Source organism: Lemur catta, chromosome 8 (assembly GCF_020740605.2).
Source record: "Lemur catta isolate mLemCat1 chromosome 8, mLemCat1.pri, whole genome shotgun sequence".
NCBI classification, from domain to species: Eukaryota; Metazoa; Chordata; class Mammalia; order Primates; family Lemuridae; genus Lemur; species Lemur catta.
Genome location: NC_059135.1, coordinates 21,708,101 through 21,734,219, shown reverse-complemented (window position 1 = coordinate 21,734,219; position 26,119 = coordinate 21,708,101).

Genomic DNA, 26,119 nt, shown 5'->3' with positions numbered 1-26,119 from the left:
CTAGGGAAGAGGAGCTCATGAAAGCACAGAGAAAGGTTAGTCAGGGAAGATCAGAGGCAGCCACAGAGAGCCTGGTTATGGGAGCTAAAGGGTTATGGGTTTTTCCCTAGCAAAGTGTATTAAATAAGGTAGAGGGAATGTGCTCAATAAAGTCAAATATTAAAAAAGGCTGAAAGTGACCACTGGCTTTTACTATTATGATGTCATTAATTACTTTATAGAGTAACTTTAGCAGATTTGGGAAGGTAGATAAAGTACATTAGGTAGCAATATGAATAGTGATAATCTGGACTCCAGATGGAAATGAGTGAGGACAGCCAGGAAAATGACAAGTACAGCCAAAGAGAAGAATTCTTCTGAAACAACATAAAGACAGACCTTTTTTTTTAAGAGTTGAAGAAAGGAGTATATTCATTGTCTAAAAGGAAGGAGCCAGTAGAGGAAAACAGATTGGACACATAGTTGAGAGAGATGAATGTTGGGTCCGTTTTGAATTCTACCTATGCGTTCAGTTATCGCCCTACATTCCAGGACTAATTATTTGTCCACAGAGAATGCCACAAGCTGTAGGCTAGCATCAGAGTCTCAAGTCACCCTTGTTGCTTTCTACTACTTTCTTTGTCACAGGTCCTAGTTCTGGGCTCTGGCACTATCCCTTGTGATCAAGCCCTTGACTTAAACCTCAATACATTCCAATTATTTTATTTCAAGTTCCCACCTTGATTTATTTCCAAGAAATCTTGTTCATCTCTCTAGAAATGAGATTTTTGCCTCACACTCCACTTTCTTCTGAGGTATAGTATACACATGATAACTACCTACCTCATACCCATTCCCTCCTCCCTTCCTGGTTAATATAACTCCAAATCTGTTCAGGTCTCAAGTGACAATACATGTTAAGGGATGCTGAACCCCCTCCCACCCCAGTAAGGGAAATTGTACTTAGTCAAAGCTAGTTATGTAAATTCTATTCCCCTGGACAGTTAATTGTTTTTGAGGGGGGGTGGTGAGAGGATGTGTCACAATTCTTATCTGATAATAATATTCAAAGGAGAAGCTCTGGAAGAAAAAATTTCTACTTTTTCTTTTTGAATGGTTGTGTCTACATGGAATACATGGCATGTGAACACATCCAGTAACTATGAAGGAACAAGACAGGACTCCTGAGCAAAAAGAGGCTAAGAACCTGGGTCCATGGAATATTGTTGAACCTCTCTATTGGTTACACCCAGAATTGCCCACCTCCAGTCTTCTTGTTATATGAGGTCATTTGTTTTATTGGATATGGTTTGTTGGATTTTCTGTTTCTTTAAACAGAAAATGATTCTAAGAGACATATTGTAGACTTAAAGGCTGAGAAAAACTGATTTTATTGTGGTCATACTATACAACAGATATTTTTCATCCATTGTTTGATTTAATTTTTACACCAGCCTTTAAGTTTCATATTTGATCCTCATTTAAAGATGGTTCTAACTCAAAAGCCTGCTTTCCCCCATGAAGTATGAAATATTGACCCAAAACTTTAGTATGCATCATTAAATGTTGCTTCTAGTCTACCTTGATACCAGTTCCCTAGACTTCAAACTTTTCTTTTAAGAATATCAAATTTCTGCAGCAGAGCATGGGACTATGAGTGAAGACTGCAAAATAAGACAGACTGTCCAAACCTTAACACAGATTACTGAAATACTAAATCCTGTATTACTATCTGTAAAAGACAGTAATAGTACCTATCTGCAAAGGGTTGTTGTATTAAACTAGATAATGCATGTACAACATTTAGTAAATACCAATACCAATTTAGTCATGTAACAAATGTGCTTCATTCATATTAATACTGCTACTGAAAACTACTTAATTTTCAAAAAATCACATTATAGAATTTTAGGACGATTAGAGACTGCAGAAATGAAAGTTTGTAATATTCCTGCTATTGAGAGGTAAACTTAACCTATAATTCAAACAATAGCTCAGACCATTCAAAGAGCAAAATATATAAATGATCTTCTTATGAGTTATTTTTAAAAAGCTAAATAGAATGAATTTATATCACCATTAAATTTATGGTAACAATCATTTGGAATTAATGACCCTTTAAGTAAACATAGCTACATGGGGAAAGAAAGGAAAACATGTCTAGTTAAAATTTAAGAACATAATAATCTTCACTGCATTTTACCATATCTGGTTGACAACTTTGCAGTGTTGTAAAATTGAAAAAAGACTAAACTTGAAATCAAAAGATATAGCTGGGATCAAGCCCCTTCATTATTCATTAGGTCTGTAACTTTGTGCAAGTCATTTACTGTCTCTAAATCTTTGCCTTTAAAATGGGGTGATGATTTAGTCCTTTGTTTATCTCACAGATTGATTCTATGAATCAGAGTATATGCAAAAACCTTTTATACATGGAAATGTGCAGTACACATGTAAGGAAAATAAAAATTTTAGTGAATACAAATGGTGGAACTTCAGGCTGCATTCTGTAATGTGTTCTTTAAGTTTTTTCCTCAGGATATTTACTCATTACCTATTCTGAAGCATCAGCAGCCTTTCTGAAAGCGTACAGTAGTAACACAGCACAGTGCCACAGACAGCTCAACCTGAGCCTTTTGATGATGATGATCTTTGAAGGTTTCCCATCTCTAGAGCTGCTCTCACTTTGCTCACTGCAGTTGATAGAATCAAGCCACAGGCTTAGCATGTGATAGTTGGTTTGTGAGTCAAGTTTGGAAATCACTCAATCAAGAAACCACTCAATCACTCTGTCTAGAAGACAAATGGATTAGAGAAGAAAAACCAAGATGACTCAGACCCAATTCTAAAAGTGTTTTTAATAGGGCATTGATCCAGCCTCTACTGAATATTTACTAAAAATAAAAAATAATATTTGCAATACTTTGTGAAATCTCTTCCAGACAGCTGTAACATCTGACTTGGAACACTGCATATAAAATTCTACAAATAATGGCATCATCCTTATCTAGGATTCTTTTTCTCATTGCACAAGGCCTTAAATGCAATATATTGTCCAGGAATGTCAGAAAGCTCTAGAATTCAGTAACTTGAGCCCCACTACTAACTATTCTGCTGTTGCAATTGTCAGTTGCTATGAAAGTCCAAAATCTCTTTTTCCCATAGAAACTATACTTTGGATGCTTATCAGATTCTTAGGCTGGCCCGAAAGTTGACTGCAAATTGAATATGAGACAAAAATGGGAAGGGGCTGTTCAGAAAGCTAAGGTAATAATAGACTGCATTGACAGTGAATGATCGATAAGAGTGACAACAAACCAGAAGCAAGAAGGCCATGTAGCAATTGTGGGGGTCCTATCTGAAGAGGAATATTTCCAGAAAATATCAGAGAAACACAAGTAGAAACCACAAGTTACTGTTCTCTTTCCCTTCATATCCAAGAACTTAAAAGGAGCAATCTACATTGGTTGACAATCCTATATTCACTGGAAAATTTATTAAACAATATTTGATAGATAAGAAAAGAAATAACTAGTTTGGAAATATTACAAACTAGAGTATTCATCTAAGATTGCAATTATTTACTTGTAAGAAATACAAATGCCCAATTTTCAAGGAAATGTCAAACTGTTTTCTAAAATTATTGTTTCAATTTATTATCTCTCCAGCAGTGTATAAATTTTAACATAGTTCCCCATCCTTCTCAATAGTGGACATAGCCAGATTTCTTCATTTTTATAAATCTAATGGTTACAAAATTATATGCAATTATGTTCTTAATCTGCATTTTCCTGATTATTAAATAGATTAAGCACCTTTTCATCCCCATTTATTCTTCATTTTGTTTCATGTCTATTCAGGTTATTCATCTATTTTTCCATTTGGCTGCTTTCCTTATTGATTTACAAGGGTTTTTTAAGTGTGTGTGTGTAAAACTAACCCTTTGTTAAATTTGTTGTAAATTTAGTGTATAGTTACTTGAAAACTTTTTATTCTATGCACCTTTTGATGAACAGAAGCTCTTCGATCCAATGTAGCTAAATTTAAGTATTTTCCCCTTAACACTTTTTGTTTATTGTTTAAGGAATCCTTCCTTACCCAGAAGGCATGAGATAGTATCCTATTTTTTTTCTAAAAGTTTTAAAGGTTTCACATTTAAGCCCTTAAACCCATCTGGGTTTGGGGGCATAATGTGGTCCTCCAATCACTTTTCAGTCCATGCATTTTTAGTTGTGTTGCAGTTCTCCTCAAAAATTGTTTTGCTTCAGGTCATGACTGACCTTCATGTTGTCAAATCCAATGTGCAATTTCCTGTCCCTAATTTTTTTGTGTGCATTTGATAATCTTCATAACCCTTTCCTTCTTGAAACTGTCTTTCATTTCATCTGTGAGTCTGCTCTCCTCGTTTTCCTTTTACCTTTTGGTCCAGCCTTTTTTATCCTTCATTGCTTCCTGTATCAACCCATAATGATGATGTGTCCCAGGGCCCCATCTTCAACCACTCCTTTTCTCATCTATTTAGTTGTTCCTTGTGTCCTCCTATACTCTTGTTTAGATAGACACCTATAGTCTAATGACTCATACATCCATTAACTCAAACCCAGATCTCCATCTATTAATATAATACTAGATCTCTTGAGCCAAATGACTACTTGAATGCTATTAGGATTTCTCAATGGCATCTCAAAAGCAACATCTTTAAAAGAGAATCTTTCTTCCACTCCCCCATCTTCAAAAATCTGCTCCTCTTGCTACATGATTTACTCTCCCCTTTTTCTTCTGCAGGTAATGAATCAACTAGTTCTATCTATTCTTTTACCTAAATATATTTCACGTGAGAAGGTTCCTCTCCACTCCCTCTGCTGCTGCCTTGGCCCAAAACCCATCATTTTTCATTTGGGTTTTTGCAGTATCCTTTTAAACTGTCCTCCTGGAGCCAGGCTGGACCTCCAGAATCCATCGTCTGCACCTGTCAGAGTGATCTTTATATAATACAAATCTGATCATGAGACAAGAATGGAGATTCCTATCCTCAGGTATACAAAATTCCTATACTCCCCAACCCTCACACTGCCCTATCACAGAACCAGACACACTGCTCCCCTCAGAAGCAGTCACCAATCCTCCTGCAGTTACCAGAACGTCTTCATCACAGCATGTAAAAAATATTCTTATCTCCTGTTGCCAGAGGGTAAACATGCCCAAAATTTGATTGTAGGGTTGAAAAGTAATGAAGGACACTGAATTCAAGGCCTCCAAAAGTCTCCTATGCTAATGTCAGGGAAGGAATTAGATTCTATGATGTAGGATGAAAACATTTGAGTGAATATGCTTAAGAATTTTGAACCTCCAGATTTCTCTGAGCAGGCAAAAGTGGCTCCCTCTGCTTGTTATAGGAGAGCAGCTTCCTATTGCCTGAAGTCCATGAAAAACTCTCCTCTGCCCTAAGACAAGGAACTTGCAAGAGAATGCTCAACTTCCTCATAACCTGTATACCCCTCAATTCAGGAATTCTGGACCAGTAATTAGGGCCATATCTCAGCATCATCAGAGTAAGGAAGTACTACTGTTCCTTCCATGGGAGCAAGGCAAGTATTCGCCAAAAGAATGGGAGGAAATAGCTAAAGCAGGAAGTAGGAGAACACGCCTGGGGATAGATTTTAAGAGTAATGGATGGGAACTGCAGATAGGACACACTGAGTAGTAGAAACCTCTTCTGTGCCTCTAGTTTAATATCCTGATAAGGATGCCTGGAAATGGTGTTAATATTGTTCCATATGTCCATTTGAAGCTTAGAGACAACAATGGCCTATAGTAAATGAAGTAGAGTTGCCAAAATGACCTTGATAAGTACTGAGGAGAATGTCGGGGTTTTAGAGAAGCACAAATTCTGGGATGAATTTACCACATAAGATGGAATAGCCCAGTAGTTTTCAACGGTCTCCCTGGAGGGTAGAAGTAGAGTAGAAGACACTCTATTCACCAAAACAATAGTGAATCACAAATGCACTAGTGAGTGGGGTATACCAGCATCATTGAGAAGCTCAGGGGTGGCTGTCCTCTACAGGGCAGGGTTGATGATGGAAGGAGATGCTACAATGGAACTGGGCTATGGAATGTCTGTAGGGACGTTAGAATTCTATAACAGCAGAGGCCAATTGGTGACAGTCACAGTAAATAGCAAGGCCAAAATGGCAACCATAGGGTTTGACCTGCAGGCTTGAGGTAATGGCAAATAGATTGTTGGTGTTTCTAGGGAAGATACAGCTGGTGACAATGTGACCACAACAAGAACAAAAAGATCAAAAATAAGTAAGAGAAAAATTAATATCATTTACTGCAATGGAAAACCAAAATCCCTTACCTGGTTTCCTTATTTGAGTCAATTTTCAAACACAGCTTTCCTGAAGTGAAAGACAAGACTGTTGCCTTAAGAAAGACCCCGGAATGTCACTGTAAGTATATACTATAGCCTTTTTCCTATTCTTTTCTCACAGTGACCTAAGGCCATTTACCAAAGTCACTATATACTTGTGAAATAGAAATATTTAAATTTTCTGAAAGCCAGAAAATTTGAATACAATTTTGAATACAAGGCTTGAACTGATACTGATATGAGGGGACCCAACAAGTCATCATGGTCCCTACTTAAAGTAGAAGCATATGGAGGTCAGGCGATAAATAGAATCCTGCTCAAAGTCCATCTCACTGTGGGTCCATTAACCCCATGGTCATTTACTAGAATCTTATCGCACAATCTTATTGAATATATTTGGTTGCTGTCAGAATCCTCACAATGTTTCCCTGACATGTAGAGTTACAGCCATTATTATAATAAAGGCCTAGTAAAAACCCCTAAAACGATTCACTCCCCCCACACAAGATAGTAAATTAAAAGTAATATTATATTCTGGATAGAATGGAAAAACATTCACCATCCTCAAAGATTAAATGATGCATGGGTGGTCGTGCTCATGCTTATCCTCATTTAATTCACTGGCATAACCCTGCACAACCAGATGGATCAAGGCAGGTCTGAAGGTAAGACACAACTGCAGATAGTCATACGTGGTATCTCAAGTAGAGCAGACCAGCACAGGCTCTGGAACCTGACATGAGGCTATTCAACTAGAGATTGAATTCTTTTCAATCTCCATCAAAAAAGAGAGATAAAGAGCAATTTGCTTTTACCTGGGGTGGACAACAGTACATATTTACAGTCTTGCCTTAAGTTAATTGTCCTGCTCTCTATCATAATGTAGTTAAAAAAAATATGAATAACCTTAGAATTTTCACAAACATCACACCCATTATACCGATGTTCCTGGAAAGCAGGAAGTGGTAAATACATATTCCACTGGTAATATATGTATGCACCAGACAGTGACAGGTAAACCCAAAAATGAATCAAAATCTTCTCATACTGGTGAAGTTCTAGAGGTTCATTATCTGGAAGTATGCTTGGATATCCCCTCAAAGTTATAGGACATGTTCACATACATTCCCCCTTATATTACTAAGAAAAAAAGCATAGAACTTAATAGACACCCTTATATTTTACATATAGCATTTACCACATTTGGAACTACTGCTCCTACACATTTATAGGGTAATATGGACAGCTTCCAACTTTGACTGGAGACTAGAGAAAGAGAGGGCTCTGCAGTAGATTAAAGATGCAGTATATGCAGATCTGCCACTTGGTCATGTGACCTACCAAATTCCATTTTGCTAGAGAAATCTAAGGTAGATTAGAATGCTTTGTGGAATCTAAGATTTTTGAGTAAGGACATGTTTTATGCAGAAGAAAATAAATAAAATAGCATCTCTGGAAAACTACCAGTAGAGACTAAATACATGGGCCCTAGTAGAGACTAAATGCAAGAACATAGGAAATCAAGTGACAATGAAACTGAAAATGCCCATCGTGAACTGGTCATCTTCAGACTCTCCTATGTCATAAATATAGTAAAAATTCAGAGTACAGTGGAAATGGGGATTGTGTCCTAAAATGTCCAGACAGTACAAGTTAACATGAAGAGGTAGCCCAGATTCAATGTCACAGACCTTTCTTCTTCAGGTCATACATATGGCCCCATATGGCATTCCCGATGACTTCATAATTCTATTATGTTGGGGCAAACCACAAATTGACTGTGATACACTACAGCCCAACTCAGGGGTGGTCATGAAAGATGACAGTGAAGGCAAATTCAACAATGCATCTGGTCATCAGCTTCATGTGGAGGGAAAAACAAAAGTTCAGACCACTCAGGGATGAAGGGATGAAGTTCTGGGTAATCTCACCAGGCAAGCAATTTAGACAAACGAAAATGTAGATCAAGGTGAGGGGGATCTAGAATGAGGACACAAATGATATATTCCAAATTTGGCCTTGGGACCAGCAGCAGCACCACAGACTACAGCTTGTCTTACTAACTGTTCCATTACAGCCTTTATTTGTTTTATTGTGACCTTAAAGATCCCATTGACAAAACAGAGAGGACTCAGTATGCGACACTGAATACATTTTACTGTAGGCACCGTGACTCTGCATGAGAGCTTTCTCTTGCTGCAGGAACTTCTTCAACCTACACGCTGGCCAATGTAGAAATGTTGGGTAGTTAACATCCCTAGGACCAGCCTTCAATCAATTATGGTGTGGATTTGATAGATAAATATCCAGGCTTCCTCTCCCCTCAGATATAACAACTCTGAGGCATGCTTTACACTATCTTCCAGAGTTCCACTGTGGGACTGATCCCCAGTTGTCCAAAGAGATAACCTGGTCATTACTGCATTCTGCATTGGGTTTCTAACTTTCCCAATCTTTCCTCTCCACTCTTCTCTGACCACCTTCCAAATATACTATTTTTACTCCCTTAGGAAGCATAAAAATTAGATTCTGGAAATGTATGTTCTTACAGCTTTATATCCCTTAACATAGCACCACATTTATTATTGTTGTCTGTCTTTATTTCCCAATTGACTGTTAAGTATTAAGCAGACAGGAATGATGTCTGTCTTGTTCACAAAAAATACCAAATGTCTAGCACAGGGCTTGGTATATAGTAGGAACCTAATAAATATTTGTTGAATGAAGTCACCTACAAACTAAACTTACTACAATGGCTTCCTTCCATCTCAGTTTAGGATAGAAAGTCTTGTTGTCCTCTCATCTCCAGCTATCCCCTTAGATGTATCCTCCCTGCACTCTATGAAATTAAACTGCAGTTCCTTATATACATCATACTCAGTCATATTGCCAAAGCTTTGCCCATTTGTTTCTTCTGCTCATACGGTATTCTACTTCTCTCTACCTAGCTTATTCCTACCCATCTTTGAAGTCTCAAAGTATAACCATTTCTGGAAATCCTTCCCTAATGCCTCAGTAATATTGAGAGCTTCTCTCTGTTTCCAAATAACTTTGAACATAATTCCATTATAATTAGTTAACATATAAAAACCATTTTTAAACTTATTTCTCTTTCCCCTCACACCCATAAGCTGTCCAAAAAATGAATCTACTGGTGTTTCATTTTTATGTGGTGCCTATCACAGTGCCTGGGGGAAAGTAGATGCTCAACAAATATTTTCCGGCTGAAGATGAATATGAATTATTATTAAGAACTAGTGATGTGTAGCCTGGAAAGGTTAAGTCTTAAGGAAAGCAGGGCATCTGTTCTCAAGTATGTGAGGGCTAGCTACATAAGTAAGCATCACAACTTAGGTGCTTTTCTCATTAGTGTATTATGGCTAATTGCTTTCCAGGTTTGCAGAATTAGATGCGGGGCATGTTAAAATATGTTTATTGGTTGCAACAACTGCTGATGTGTATAGTTCCTCATATCAATTACTAAATACTGCTGTTGGCAGTTGTTAGCAGTTTGATATGTATCTGTGTTAGTTAACAGCAAAGGCCTTGGGATCTAGCGCCTGTGTTCAAATACGAAACCTAACTCTTAATAGTTATACAACCTTGGGTAATTCAAAGTAATCTTTCAACACCTCAGTTTCCACAAAAAATAAACGGGTTTAATAAAAGTACCTACACCTCCAGGGTTGTTGAGCAGGTTAAATGAATTAACATGTGTAAAGATTTAAAATAGTAGGTTCTGCAAAGAGGTTTGCTATAATAAAATTATTTGTATTCAATCCACTAGGCAAAAGCAGGTCCAATGAGTGAAAGCGTTAGAAAGCATATTTTGATTCAATATAAAAATAACTTTCTGATAGTTTATGCTATCCAACAGTGGAATTAGCTGTCTCACAATAGTAAACATCATACCACTAGAAATTCAACCATCGAACCAAGCAGTGGATACCTATTCTGGAATATAGTGGAGTTTTGTGGGTTTTTTTAAAGGTAAGATATCCTGATTCTATGACTCCTCTGAACCACATACAACATGCTAGCATGTACCAATTTGTACATAGTATCTTTATTTAGGAACTTCAGATAACTTAAATTTTTAAACTTTCATCCCCCTTTCAGAAGGAGGAAACTAAATATTGATCTAGGTAAGAGAAAGAGAATATTTATCTTTATCTCTTTCTCTAGTGTCTCTTCCAACTAGTTGACAATCATAACTATTTGGCTGAAGAAGATACTACTAAAGGCTGGCTAGAACCACAGCAGTTAGAACACAGGCACAAACTTTCTCACTGCCAATATTATTCCTTAGCTGAGACTGTTCCTGAGCTTCATGATCTAGATAATACTGGAGGGTCATAATATTCTACTTCGGCTTCCATGGGCACAGGTGGAAGGATGCTAGAGAAAGGAAAGTTTAAAAAACACGAGAAGGCATAAGAAAGTTCTAAATTCTCATTTATCTTACAAGAGTCTACCTGCCCCACAAAGGAAAGCTAACCAATAATTCACTGAAGCCAACCCCTGACGTTTGGGCTGGAAATAAGCACTATTTTTTCCAGTTTTTCATGTTATCCAGCATACCCCACCGCACGTGCAGACACATGCTTGCTCACACACACACACACACACACACACACACACACACACAGTACTTTCTTCACTCTCTTCCCCAGATAATAACATATCTAATGCATGGACACACAGGAACTCTCTCAGAAACAATCTCTATTATTTTGACTAACCAAACCATTATATTAGAGTGTATTCCTTGTTTCACCATCACTTTTTATTCCTTCCAGCACTGTTTTACATTGTATAAATCCAAGATTTAGAAAAAGAAATTGATACAGATAGGAATTGAATCACTCAAGCAGAATGGTCACTTTGAAAGTTCTCTAATGATATTAGTGCAAGAACTGGAATTCAGCAATGAAGTTTCTCAAAAAATTGTAGGTCTTATTGCATGTTTCTTGACCATTCTTTAAAGGGGAAATGTGTAGAAAAGTAAAACCTCAATTACCACAGAACTGGTCTTTCCCAAAAGCACAAAGACAAGCTGTAGCCCTAAAAAGACAATTTTACTAATTGTACTTTAATTCTCATCATACTCTCCTCCTCTCTTTTGTCAGGTAGTAATTAATTAAAACCACTTCTTAGAAAATATTATGTAGAATTCCTGTTTGAAACTTTTAAGCAGTATTATTGCTTTCTTGGAAAACTACCCTGAAACTTCCAGGTAAGGAAGCCAAACTCTTGGACATTCCAGCTAACCTACTAGTGGAATGCAGCTGCCTGAACGAGCCAAGGCAAAGCAGCTAAGGAAACACCCTGCTAACCCAGAGAACCATGAGAAATCATAAATTTGTTTTAACAAAGCCCCAGAGTTTTGAGGTGATTTGTCACACAGCTGTAGATAATGGATACACTTACATGACAGCCCCATTTCCTACAGCTTGTTCTGGTTTTCTGGTGTATCTAGCACTGAAGCTTGTTTCTTATTTCTGGAGAAATGAGAACACAAAAGGCCTGGATCGATCGGTACTTTTCAACTTTTACTGGCCTACCCTATGCTACTAAGACATGTACCCTGTATTTAGAGTTTTGCATCTTGAATGGGAATCATTCTAGGTCATTAAAAAAAAGGCCTATTTTGCTTATTCAGGAATAAACTTCTGTCTTCTGATATTTTCACCTGTAATTGTATTCAAAATGCAAGAGGATGAATTCCCATGGGTATAACTAGCAAACTATCTGACACAGGAGGCAGGTTCAGGATTTTTGGATGGTGAGTGCCAGTCTATTGTTTTCATCTAATGATAGCCTTGTGGTCTATTTTCATCTTTCTGGCCCTTGCCTGGGAAGAAGGAGCCATCCTGGCAAAACGCCTTTGCCGCTTTTTGGAAGTGATAGAATCTGAATGTGGCCATAAGTGCAACCAATGAAATGTTAGGGTCTTGGTATTGCTTTAAATATTTTCCCTACCCTTCAATGTCCATGAAGTGTTCAAAAAGAAAGGGGTGAGCCATTACTGCTAGTATTAAGTGACAATTTTATTATTTCTTTGTTCTATCTACCTAGAAACTACCTCAGAACAAAACAGGCAAGGATTTTGTAAGCATAGAAATGCTGTTTTGTTCTAGTCGATTCAAAAAAGAAAGATAACGATGTGGTCTAGTGGTTTCCACACGTATTTCAGTGTCAGCAACTCTGAGTCGTAATCTCATCCAACTGACTTTCTAGCTGACTCAGATTACTTAAGAAAAATTACCTAACTTCTCTCTGTCTCATTTTTCCTACCTATACAATAGAAGAAATCACCCTTATTGCACAGAGAGTATTTTAAAATTTTTTAACTGATATTTTTAAATATCCTGGAAATACACGCTGTGATGATCTCTAATACATACACATATATACATGCGTGTACATATCTCTCTTTTTTTTTTTTTGACTCTCAAATTTCATTTATTTCATTCAAAGTCTCAGGGACAAATTGAGATGGGAACATGGAGGTGTGTGATATTTTTTTCTTTTCCCATTTTAAAGGTATCTCACTCCTAGTTCAGCAGCATGGAGAAAAGACTTGTTGTCAGCTCCTATGCTTGGGCAGTGATTCAAATTCCCAAGGTTAGTGGCAGCATCTCAGAAAGATTCTCAGAGATTTTCAAAGCTCCATTTTCTTTTAATTAGCTCCCTCTCTGCCTCAGGCAACAAGTTCAGGGAATCAATAGGTTAGACTGAGTAGAGACTTTGTAGGTATCAGGAGCAAGAGTATGTTGGGACTTGTCAGACCCTAGATTCAGGTTTCAGGAGGTAAGCATCACTGGCCCAAGAACAGTTACAAAGCAGATTTCAAACAGAAGCAGCTTACCAGCTTTGGGAGACTGGCCATGATTCCCAGACAGTGACTGCCAATACTTTCAAACACATCTTGTCCCTGCACAAGTCATTGACACTCAGGGTCTTGCCCTCGAGGCCTGCAGACCTAGCGAGACACTGGTTAAGACTTAATATCACACTTGAGAAAAGCTGAAAGCATGAATTCAGCCGAGGTGTTAAAATACTCATCGAGGGATTCTCAACCCCACATACTACCTGTTCTCCCAATTTTATTATTTTTTCTGCCATAATAAGGCTTTCTCTGCACCCAGAAGATGTTTTGATTATCACTGGCTATATTTTTACTGTGTGGGACATAAATTTAATTTGTGCCATTAATCGGTAATTCTTTATTTATTACAGATATGAGGGCTGCACACAAGGCTGACAACAGCTTTGCCAAGAGAGGCATGGTGGATTTGTTTTCTAGAGTTTAAATCTCTAGTGAACAGTTCCTGCTGCTTTGGATGTTGCAATAATTGTCCTGGAGCAAACTATACAAAGCCAGGGCAAAGCATTTGGAATTCTTTGTGAGCATTCATTATTTATTCAGAGAATAGAACTCTAAAATTCCTTTCTAAAAAATCAGATTAGGTGACATGGCAAAAATAAAAAAGACAGCCTTAGTAATAAATCAGTCAGTAGGTAGGATTAAGTGACAATAAATATCACTAGGCCCTGTTCTATTTGAAGCTTCAAACAGTATGATCCCAACTGTTTCTCTAGGAGAATCACAAGGTATCTGAAAAGTTGGGAAACACAGGTAAACTTACTTTTTTAATTATATATTAGTTACATTTTCAAAATACTATGCTCAAAATATTTTGGGGTATGGTATCTCTAAACATCAAGTAATAGGTTCAATTTTTAAACTGGTAAAGTATCATGAATATACAATTAAGTGTCCAAAATGTCTGGAAACACAGGAAAAGTAGTGTAATTACTATATATTTTTTTTCAGATTAAGACTTAGGCCCATGGCTTTAAATTTCAAAATATTTCATCTGAAAATGTATCTGGAGGTTGAAGAAAACATACTGAATATATTATTTGAAAATGTAACCAACATGCTGTCTGACAATGATTCCAGACTTTTTTGAATAACCTATATAATGGTAAATGATCCAATGTTGTTCATGCCAAAAACCAAAAGAAAGGACTTAGGTAGAGTCAAACAATTATTTTAAGAAAGCTGGGGAGGAAAGCTGTGTGAAGAGAAAGAAGGTGTGATTGCAGGAGGATAACATAATAATCAAGAAAGTAAAAATTACTATGTGGAGTTTGAGAGAGAAATCTGAAGAGGAGAATTCCGTTCATTTTATGGGTATACTAGGTGAGGTGCATTTTATCAGGAACCCCCATGGCTGAGACAAAACATCCCTCCCTCGAGGCAAGGTGAACCACCTCCCCTTGCTTTAAATCCTTGCCCTTGGAAAACCTTCATGTCTGCTAATTCCAGCTTTCCAGGTATCTCAAGCCTGGGAAAGAGGATACTTTTGTACTTTTGTGCCTCAGGCACAAAAAAGATTTATGTCTCAAAGTCCTTGTTCTGGTTTCAATTTTCCTTCCTAAAATGTGTGAGAACAAAGTAAGCACAGTTGATATTTGGAATCTTAAAGCAAAGCCCCTTTAATTGTGGTGCAGAGATCAAAATATTAAACATGTAAATCCTCCTTATATTCCTTTCCTTCCCTTCATACCTAGACATTAGGCATTTCTTAAATATCAGGGATGAAAAAGAGTGAGTGGGCAGTACACAAACAATCTCTGATGCAAGAAAAATTAGCTACACCAGGTCAAATACTCCACTCCACCCGTCCCAATATACCCAATGGCAATTGCTGAGCCCTTACAGCTTTTTGATACAGTGTTAGCATAGAAAAGCCATATCAGGTCTGCCCTTCGGGTCTCTGTAGTGGTGGAGAGAAGCCAACCAGTAAGGCTTCACTCCTCTGATTGACAGAGGTCTGTACCATCCACTTTCTGATAGCATGGATGAAGGACTGGTCAGGTATGATTAGAAATCCACTGACCTGGTAACTGTATTACAGTTACTTTTCTATTTTTTCTCAGCCTTTCTGTATTTTCCCCCAGTACATGGCACAAATATTCAAATCAGTGAGGTTTATCTATCTAGAAGATAAGCACTTGCTAAGGTCATGTTATCCCATAACATACAGACAGCAAATCAAGCAGACCTGTCGATGTTAGTGATAAATTAACAAGATCCACTCTAACTTATATCAGACATCATTCTATTACACATATGCTTGCAGCATCATTCTGCAGTCAGTCCCCTCTAGAGTATTAACAAGATAGAGTTTTTAGATCTGTAAAATTGAGGATTAAAATTCTATAGTCTGATGAACTCATATATAGGCAAACTCCTATTTGTTTTTTCTTTTGGTGTATGAAGTCCTGGTTTTGCTTTTCCAAGTTTTATCTTTACAACATCATATATCTATGAGCACTTTTAAAATGAGATTTGGACTAAACCCTAAAAAGTATAAAAGCATCACTCATATTACATGTTTTTCCAAAGAAATGAAAATGAACTTAAAATTTTTAAGTAAACAGTGCAGTTTGAGGGAAACCTTGCTTTAATATATGGGGTTTAATAGTTTTTTACTAATCACATTTCTATTTTATTTATTTCATTTTCCTTTAAATTGCTGGGTAAATTTGACAGTCCTGGAAAGTGAGGCGCTAATAGTAGTGTCAGGGGCCAAGGATTGATCAAGCTTTCCTACATTACCCCTGTGTCTCAAACAGGGCTGTACCAAATGTCTAATTTTAGTGTTTGGCTCTACACCAAACACCTGGAAATGGCATTCAGCCAGAGATGAACACAAAGCTAAACAGTGGGTGAGCAAGTACATCTGTCTCCTCTTGTTTTCCCCTTTTCAGCTATTAGGTAAATAAGGTAGTTATTAGGTAAATAAGGTAGTTATTAAATGATGACTTATGCAAAGCCTACAATTTTAGTGTTCCCATTTCATCTTACTAACATTCGTCAGGCTCCTTAGCAAGCCACATTTTGATAATATTTGTATGAAAACCAGTTGTACTCCTTACTCAATGCTATCTTTGAGGATGGATTCCAACCTGTTTTCTCCTTAGACCAGAATGGTTCATGAAGCACGTCAAGTGTTGGATTTGCTGAAATGGGAAATTCAAAACTGTTAAGTTTTCAATCACTGGTTTCTGCATGCGCATGCCCCTCCACACGTGTTCATGTCACAGCACTCAGGATGCCTGACTCCACTTCTTCGCCCACAGAAACCACATTTCCTCTCACTCCTTCTCACTTCACCAATCCACAAACCCTTTAACTACCCCTGAAATATGGAGACATTTCCCGACATCTCCGCAAATATAACAGAAAGCTTTCGCGGTCTCATGTAACCAAACTCATAACCATATGCACGCCTTGTGTGACCAAGAAAATCACTCATCTCTCTAGTATGTCCAATTCAGGATTCTTTGCAATAGACCATGGTACATGGAATTTGAAGGCCAAATCCTGGTGCTATGGATTTCAAGAGAAGCAGGCACATACCCAAAAAGAATGAAAAGAATGCCATATTTTATCTAATGCTTTATCTTTTCAAGTATATTTGTTTACTATTTTATAAAGACTAAATTTTGCTTTCTCTCTGGAGTAAACATGTGGCTATTTCTCTCTGGTCTCAAGAGCTGTACATGAACATGATATAAAACAAAATTTGGTAATGTAATTGTGAGTTCATGAACCAGATACATTTCTAATGAATCTGACATAAATCCATAAAGCAGCAATAAGTAGTTTTCTCCTTGATTATTAATAACAACCTTGCACTTTTAAAATGCTGTTGCATATTATATTAATACCTCTTGTGCACCTTCTGAAGTTTTCTTGGTCTCTCTTGTCCTACTCGAGGCACCCAAGTGAGCATGTGATCTGTAAGGGCTCTGGTGAGCATCCCACGGCTTGCTCCCATTAAGGAGCAGCTCAACAAGCACTTCACTCCCAGATTCCTCCTCTCTTTTCCCACTTGGGGCTATTGTGCTGACACCTCAGCTTGGGGACAGGGATGAAATATACTCTCCATTCACACATATACAACCCAGAGTGTGGGAAAGTTAACACCCTATATCAGTTAGCTAGGGTGCCATAATAAAATACCACAGAATGGGGGGCTTAACCAACAGAAATGTATTTATTTTCTCACAGTTTTGGAGGTGAGAAATTTGAGATCAAGACATCGCCAGGTTTGGTTTCTTCTGTGGCTTCTCTCCTTGGCTTGCAGGTGGCCTCCTTCTCTGTGTGTCCTCATATGGTCTTCCCTCCTTACATACAAACCCCTGGTGTCTTTCTGTGTGTCCAAATTTCCTCTTCTTATAAAGACAACAGTCAGATTGGATTTGGGCCCAACCTAAAGGCCTCATTTTAACTTAGTAACCCCTTTAAAAGGCCCTATATCTAAATATAGTCACATTCTGAGGTTCTGGGTGATAAGGATTTGAACATATAAATTTGGGAGAGAGAGGCATAAAAAATTCAGCCCATAACCACATCCCATAGGTAATCAATAGGGGTGGAAAATGATGAATAAATTCTTTTCCCATTTTTCCCCTAGACAGATGAGCCTGACTCACTTTTCATGTGAAGGCTCTCAGATAGTACTTGTTGATCAAGCAAGTAGGCATTTAATACCATGGCCTATGGGCAACTCATCTTGGTATCCACTCTTCCTCCTTCTTCACCTGGTTTTCCTGTTCCTCAATCCTTCCTGTTCCTAAGATCACATATGCCAATAAAAACCTTGCACTCAGGTTCTGCTTCCTGGAGAGCCTAGGCTAAGGTATCTGATTTCATCTTTACAACCATGCAAGATACGTCTTATTATTGTTGCTTCATAAAGAAACAGGAGAGTCTGAGAAGATAAGTGACTTAAATAAGGTTGCACAGCTAGTAAGTTACAAAGTCAGAACTCTGATTTAAATCTTTTACCTCCCATCCTGCATTATTTCCCAGGTACCACAGTTTTCCAGGTATTTGCAATTTTTATGCATAATTATATAAAATGTAGGCCATTTTCCCTACAACTTTTAAAACTGTTTTAATCAACTAGAGGTAAGACCTACCAAGTAGGAGTGTCTGCACGTGCCTGCCAGCACACTGCATCCAAGGAAAGAAGTGAAAAGTGCAGGCAGCTGCCTATATATGGATAGTTCTTCACCAAAACAACATTGTGAAATCACAAAGAAAAAAACGTAGGCACACAGTATAGAAAAAAAGGTTATGGGGCAATTCATATAGCAAGATCAGAGAATGCATAGGGAAGAACAGGAGGAAAGAGCATTGGGGTGCACCATACACAACCTGCTGGCACAGTGTGAATTGTAAGATGCCCCCTCCACTGCCAAAGACCCCTAGCTGGATGCAATGGGGACCTGCCTGGAGTCTGTGCAGAGCCATTGCACCAGACAACAGGCGAGGTGGGGATTGGGCAGCAGCTAAAGCCATACTGGGCTCTTGGGTGCGCGATGCTAAGTCTGCTCAAGGCTAGTGAGGGAGTGGACTAACTGATGGCTTCCTGGAGCCATACCCAGTGTCCTGAAGTCAAGTGCTTCTCTCCTAGAGCACAATGGGATCTGAGCATGGAAACTGACTGGGGTACAGAGGCTCTTACCATAGAGGCTTTGGGCCACCACTTCAGCAGGTCCTGGGTTGGGCAGGGAGAACTCTGCAGTCCCTGGGCTGCCAGAACTGATATCTGCCTGCCTAACTTGGCATCCGTGGGGTCCCTGAGCCTGCAGAACAGCCTGACACTTGCTCAGCCCTGACTCCACCCTCCAGGCCCCAACTGCCTTCAGCCTGCTCCGCCCTGACACTGCCCTCCATGTGAGATCAGCTCCTCTGTCTGCATGGCCCTGCTTCTGGCTGGGAGGCCCTGCTCAGAAGCTCTGCTTCCAGCTTCTCCCCAGTCCTGGCTTTGAGGCTCTCACACCAGAATCCAAGGCTCCACCTCTGTGCCTCCAAAACTCCTGCCAGGCCGGAGACACCATCCCCATGACTCCAGCATTGCACCTGGACCCCAAGACCCCACCACCACCTCAGGGCTGGAGGAACTGCTCCAAAGTCCAATGTCCCACAAGGGACCCCATCAGCCTTGAGCTGCCAGTACACTGTGTCCTGGCTTGAGCAAATGGCCACAGCCCAGAAACTCATGACAACCTCACCCAGCTTCTGCTGTTACCTCTGTGGAGAGACCCTGGGGAGAGCAATCCCCACAACTCCAGCCTCAGTGAAGAGGATCTCAGCCAGCTCCTAACTGGAACATGCTACAACTGTTTGCTGAACAAGCCAACACCTATAACAAACATCATTCAGCACAGGCTTGAGCAAAGGCAATCACAGGTGAACAGAATAAATTAGAGCAGCGGCATTACAGGCTTCTAGTACACATGCCCCTCCTCTGCCACGTCAACATTCCAGAGGAAGGTGGGGAAAAAAAGTGCCATCTAGGGACCGCCCCTTACTCTAATCAAGCAGGAGAGCTCCCAGCAAGGAACAGGTGCCCTGCAAACCTATTAGCCCTGAGTTGAGAAAAGAGGTTTCAGATGAGAAGAAACCAGCAAAAGAGCCCTGGCAATAAGAAAAATCAAACAGATCAACACCCCCAAGGGATCACAATGAAGCTAAAGCAGTGAACTCTAACTACAAGGAAATTGTCTAAATGGCAGAAATGGAATTCAGAATATGGATGGAAAATAAGATGAATGAAATTGAAGAGAAAGTTGAAAACCAACAAAAAGAAGCCAAAAAAAATTCAGGAAATTAATAAAAAAGTCATTAAAGAACTAGACAAAATTAGGAAGGATATACTAGAACTTAAAGAAATGAAAGAGTTATTTAGGCATTTTCAAACCACAGCAGAAAGTTTCAGCAACACATTAAACCAAGGAAAAGAAAGAATCTCAGCGCTTGAAGACAAGGCTTTCAAGCTAACTCAATCATTTAAAGAGCCAGAGAAGAAAACAACAAAGGTAGAACAATCACTTAGAGAGATATGGAACTATAGGAAGCAAACCAACGTATAAATTGGAAGTATCCCTGAGGGAGAAGAAGAAAGCGCTAAAAGTACGGAAAATCTATTTGAGGGAAATATTGAGGAAAACTTCCCTAGTATGGCCAGAGATCCAGACATCCAGATATAAGATGGTCATCAAACACTGGGAAGATTCAAAGCAAAGATTAATAGGACATCTCCAAGACACGTAGTAATCAACCTAGCCAAAGTCAAAATGAAAGAGAAAATGCTACAAGCAGCTAGATGCAAGCAACAACTGACCTATAAGGGAAAACCCATCAGGCTAACAGCAGACTTATCAGCAGAAACCTTACAAGTCTGAAGGGATTGGGACCCCATCTTCAATCTTCTTAAACAGAACAACTGCCAGCCTAGAATTTTGTATACTGCAAAACTAAGTTTTGTAAACAAAGAAGAAATAAAGACTTTTCCAGACAAGCAAACATTGAGGGAATTTGTCATGACTAGACCTGCTCTGTAGGAATTACTCAGAACTCCATTATACACAAATCAGCACAATAGATACACATCAGTACAAAATCACCCAAAAGCTAAAGCTCTGAGCCCATATAAAATAAAGGTTTAAGAGGTAAAGCAAAGCAATAAGGTTCTACCCAACAGGATAAACAGAACTGCATCCCACTTTTCAATTCTTTCAATAAACATGAACAGCTTGAATTCCCCACTTAAGAGACACAGCCTGGCTGAATGGATAAAAAAATACAAGCCAACTATCTTCTGTCTCCAGGAAACACATCTAAACCACAAGGACTCTTTCAGACTCAAGGTGAAGGGATAGAAAAAAAAAATATTCCATGCAAATGGAAATCAAAAGAAAGCAGGTTTAGCCATTCTCATAACAGATAAAATAGACCTCAAATCAACAATAGTGAAGAAAGGCAAAGATGGTCATTATATAATGGTAAAGGGAGCAATTCAACAAGAAGACATAGCAATCCTAAATATTTATGCACCTAACATAGGTATGCCCAGATTCATAAAGCAAACCCTGCTAGATCTAAGCAAAGTGATAAATGGCATCATAATTGCTGGGAACTTCAACACCCCACTGACAGAACTGGACAGATCCTCCAAACAGAAAATACATTAAAAAAAACTGGACTTAAATTTGACTCTAGAGCAAATGGGCCTAACAGACATTTACAGAACATTCTACACAAAAACTCCTGAATATACATTCTTCTCATCAGCTCATGGAACATTCTCTAAGATTGATCACATCCTAAGCCACAAAACATGTCTCAACAAATTCAAAGAAATAGAAATTATGTCAGGTATCATCTCAGAAAACAATGGAATAAAATTACAAATCAACTCCAACAGAAACACTCAAGTCTACACAAAGTCTTGGAAATTAAACAACCTACTGCTGAATGATTATTGGGTCAAGGAAGAAATTAGGATGGAAATCAAAAGATTCCTCAAACTAAATGACAGAGGGGACACAAGTTATCAAAATCTATGGAACTCAGCAAAAGTAGACCTAAGGAGAAAATTCACACCCTTAAATGCCTACATCAAAAAGATGGAAAGATTACAAATCAATAAAATAATGTATCGTCTCAAGGAACTAGAAAAGGAAGAGCAAACCTATTCCAAACCCAGCAGAAGAAAAGAAATAACGAAGGTCAGAGTAGAAATAAATGAAATCAAAAACAAAAACAAAAAAAAATAATATTACTGAAAGGATGGTTAGAATTTGTGCACCCTATGGGAAAAGCATGTCCCTTTTCCTATCACTTGTATCCAGTGATGTTTTAGAATCAGAACTTAGCTCATTTCAAGTATAGTGGCATACAATACGTTAGGATAAATCATTACCATCTGCTATATTGTCCAGTATATTCCAGAAATGTTATATCCACAAATTTTATATGGACAGAAAGGAACACTTATACACTGTTTGGACTGCAAACTAGTACAACCTCCATACAATACAATGGGGATTCCTCAAAGAACTAAAAGTAGACCTACTATTTGATTCAATCCCACTATTGGGTATTTACCCAAAGGAAAAAAAGTCCTTTTATCAAAAAGACACTTGCACTAGAATGTTTACTGCAGCACAATTTACAATCACAAAGATGTGGAATCAACCCAAGTGCCCATCAATTCATCAGTGGATCAATAAAACATGGCATGTGTATACCACGGAGTACTACTCAGCGATAAAAAATGAATTAATACCTTTTGCAACAATCTGAATGGAATTAGAGACCATTCTCCAAAGTGAAGTATCTCAAGAATGGAAAAACAGACACCACATGTACTCACTAGTAAAATGAAACTAATTGATCAGCACTCAAGTGCACAGATGGAAATAAAACTCAAAGGAAATCAAGCAGGGGGGAGAGTGGAGTAGGGGATGGGTGAAATCATACCTAACGAGTACAATGATCCCTATGTGGGTGATGGGCACACTTATTACTTTGACCCACGCAGTACAAAAACAATCCACATAACCAATCTCTTGTAATATTCTGAAATAAAACACTTTATATAAAAAAAAACTGCCAAGTAAATAATTCATTTCCTTATTGCTTAAATGCTATTCTTTCCCTACTTCCCTAAACCTAGAAGTTTTATAATCCTTTTTCAAAGCTTACATACATCTGAAATTACTTTTTTCTTCAATAGAAATTATATAAATTAAAATCTCTTTATTGGTACTATCATGAACTATACCTTTCCAAGGAAACCACATCTCACAGTCAAATTAAGGAGTTTCTCATATCTTAATTAAAGTTTAACAGTTTAACAATTCATTAAACATGAGAGTAATTTAGTGTCCTACTATGCAATCATTATTGTTTCCTGAAAATCTGATATGATGAGGAACAATAAATGCAAACTGAAATATTGCCTGTGGAAGGTTATTTATTATTTCTTCTAGCTAAAAACATTCATAACTGAAATTTATTGGCCCATACTCCCTTCATTATAAATATTTTATATTCTGCCTCAGGGATCCATGTCTTAGCATTTAAATGTCTCAATCTTGTGTCAGTAACAGGAAGAACAAGTTCACTGGGTGGAATTCTTGCCCTTTACTTCAGAATGTTACAATAATAATAGGCTATAAATATGTTATAATTATGCCTTTGATCACTGCTGTAGTTTCCTAGCCTGAATGAATTAAATTCAAAACTAAAGCTGAGCTGATAGACAAAAAAGACAGTAGTTATCTTAAATGAAGATTTCACTGAAAGCCATATTAATATAGCAAAAATATTTAGGTGGCCAGGAGAGTACATCATTTTTCCTATTACTGCACTTTCACTTTAATGTGAAATAGTACCTCTATACCTATTACTGCCTTTACATATCAATAATGGTTCACTTTATGTAAAGTTTTATGTTTTTTAGTTCTTTTATATCTTAATCACCACAACAACCTTTGAGGTACTATGGGCAGTAGTCATAATCTCCATCACTCAAATGAGAAAACTGAGGTTCAGGTAGTTACAGATGTATAATTTTTGTTTTAATTTTTAAATTTTTTATTATGAGATACAGTAAAATCATTCAACAATGTGAATCAGCCTCCTATTTCCTGCCCATCTCCTCTTGTGTAGGTGGAAAAGAGGCTGCAGTGGAAAAGGCCTTGGCAGAGAGGAGAGGACATGAGCAGGTGACAAAATAGCAGATGACAGGTAGTCCTGTCTGGGGAAATGGGGATATTAAACAGAGGGAATGCCCTATATCAGCTATACTCTTCCAGATCCACCTCCCTGTGTAAAGCCTGCCAAACAGGTTACTGGGAGATCCCTAGAATTATAGGGACCTATAATTCTATATAATTATAGAATCCTTATACATAGGGATATATGATTATAGGGATCTATAATGTAGCTATCCCAGTAGTCCCAGCCAGCTATGAGACCAAGAGATTGGTTAATTTACAAATAACAGAAAATTATTTTTCACAGTTCTGGAGCCTAGGAAGTCCAATATTAAGGTACTGGCAAGTTTAGTGTCTGGTGAAGGCCCGTTCCTCATAGATGACACTGTCTAGGTGCTCTCACATGGCAGAAGGAACAGAAAGAGCAAAAGAGATGAATACTGTGTCCTCACATAGCAGAAGAGTGGAGCAGAATGAACCCACTCTCTCAAGTCCTTTTACAAGGGCCCATCCATGAGGCTCTGCCCTCATGACTTAATTACCTCCTAAAGGCCCTCATGACTTAATCACCTCCTGCGATTCCTTTATGCTATGCAATGCAAAATTAATTTTGTACATATTTTCTCATATTAATCTGCCTTTTGTCAGTTGATTCTCCACAAAACTTCATAGGGCAAAGAAGTTTTTCCATGGCTCATACAATGGTAAATGGCATGTTTAGATAAATAGATTTTCCAGGAATTCCTGAAATGAACATTAAAGTTATTTTCAAGTTTTAATTTCCTGGTCAAGTTTCTCTAATAGTAAAATCATGTAAAATAAGACAACCAAATAGCAAAGTTATGTTAATCAGAGTACAGACAATAAACTTGTAGGTATAAGTGGTTTGGGGAATTCCTTGGTAAAACCAAGTTAAGCAAATGCTTTTATACAGCATATGTTAAGAGTCCTTAATATACGAATGTGCATGTAATCTTCAAGAAATGAGTATATAATAAATAGCATTCTCTAAACATTTATCACAAAATATTTTTATTTTATTCTTTTGAAAATAAAATCAACCAGGACTATTATCTCATGGAATATAGCTGCAGAAATAATGACCCAGATTCTAGGATGTTCCTTTAAAAAAAATAAATAAATAAGTGTGATTTTTATGCCAGGAAATAGTGAGATGGAAGATGATTTCAGAAGTTCACTTAAATGTAATTCTAACTGCAACTGCAAATATTTAATAATGAAATCACAGAGGAAGAAAAGTACCAGATATTTTAAAGAAACCAATGTGGTTGCTGAGCTCAGATTTTGAAGGAACACATATAAAATCCAAACATCACTGGCCCTTCTCCTGGCTTATCTAAGCATGGTGATGTATATTAACACAGCAATCACCCAGAAAGCACTGAAAAGTAATTTGGATTTTTATGGAAGTCTCTTGAACAGACACTATGTAGCAAAACACTATATACCTTCTCTTTACTACTCACCCACCTTCATGGCAGTGGCTTCCCTAACACCAACCATCTTTCTGGATTCTTCCCTACAACTCTTCCCTAAACCCTTTCTGCTTTTTAGTCCAAACTTGAACCCCTATAATCACTTCTTTCTCTAGGCCTTTTCCGTTGAAAATCAATCTAGTCTTTTTCTGTTCTAAGGACCCCAATCAGAATGTCAAAAGCCCAGCCCTAACAATGTGGTAACAATAAAGAACTCTCTCTTCTTACAGAGCTGGAAGGGTGTGGGCGTTGACTTAAGTCTCTGAATTTGTATGTTGTTATCTTTGTCCTGTCCACAGGTTCAAAAGATTTGATGAAAGAAACAGTGAGGGAAGAATTCATATGAGAGGGTAGCACAGAACTGACAGTTTCAGAAAGTCTGTGGCACCAAATAAACAAAAGTTTTTTAAAAATGCCTTTTATTAGTGCAAGTATTACATAAGGAAGGGAATGTTCTCTATATGAGGCCAATAATATATTGACTGATGACAAGGAGAAAACAAAACTCTTTGGACTAAAAAAATACAAAACATATTGGTAAGAGGGAACTGGAGCTCTAACTGAGGAAAGATAGGTAAACTTCTGGTCCTGAATTATCTCTAAATGTCTCTAAATAACTGAAAATTAAATCACAAAATCAAAGATTGCCAATGACTTTGAGCAGATGTCA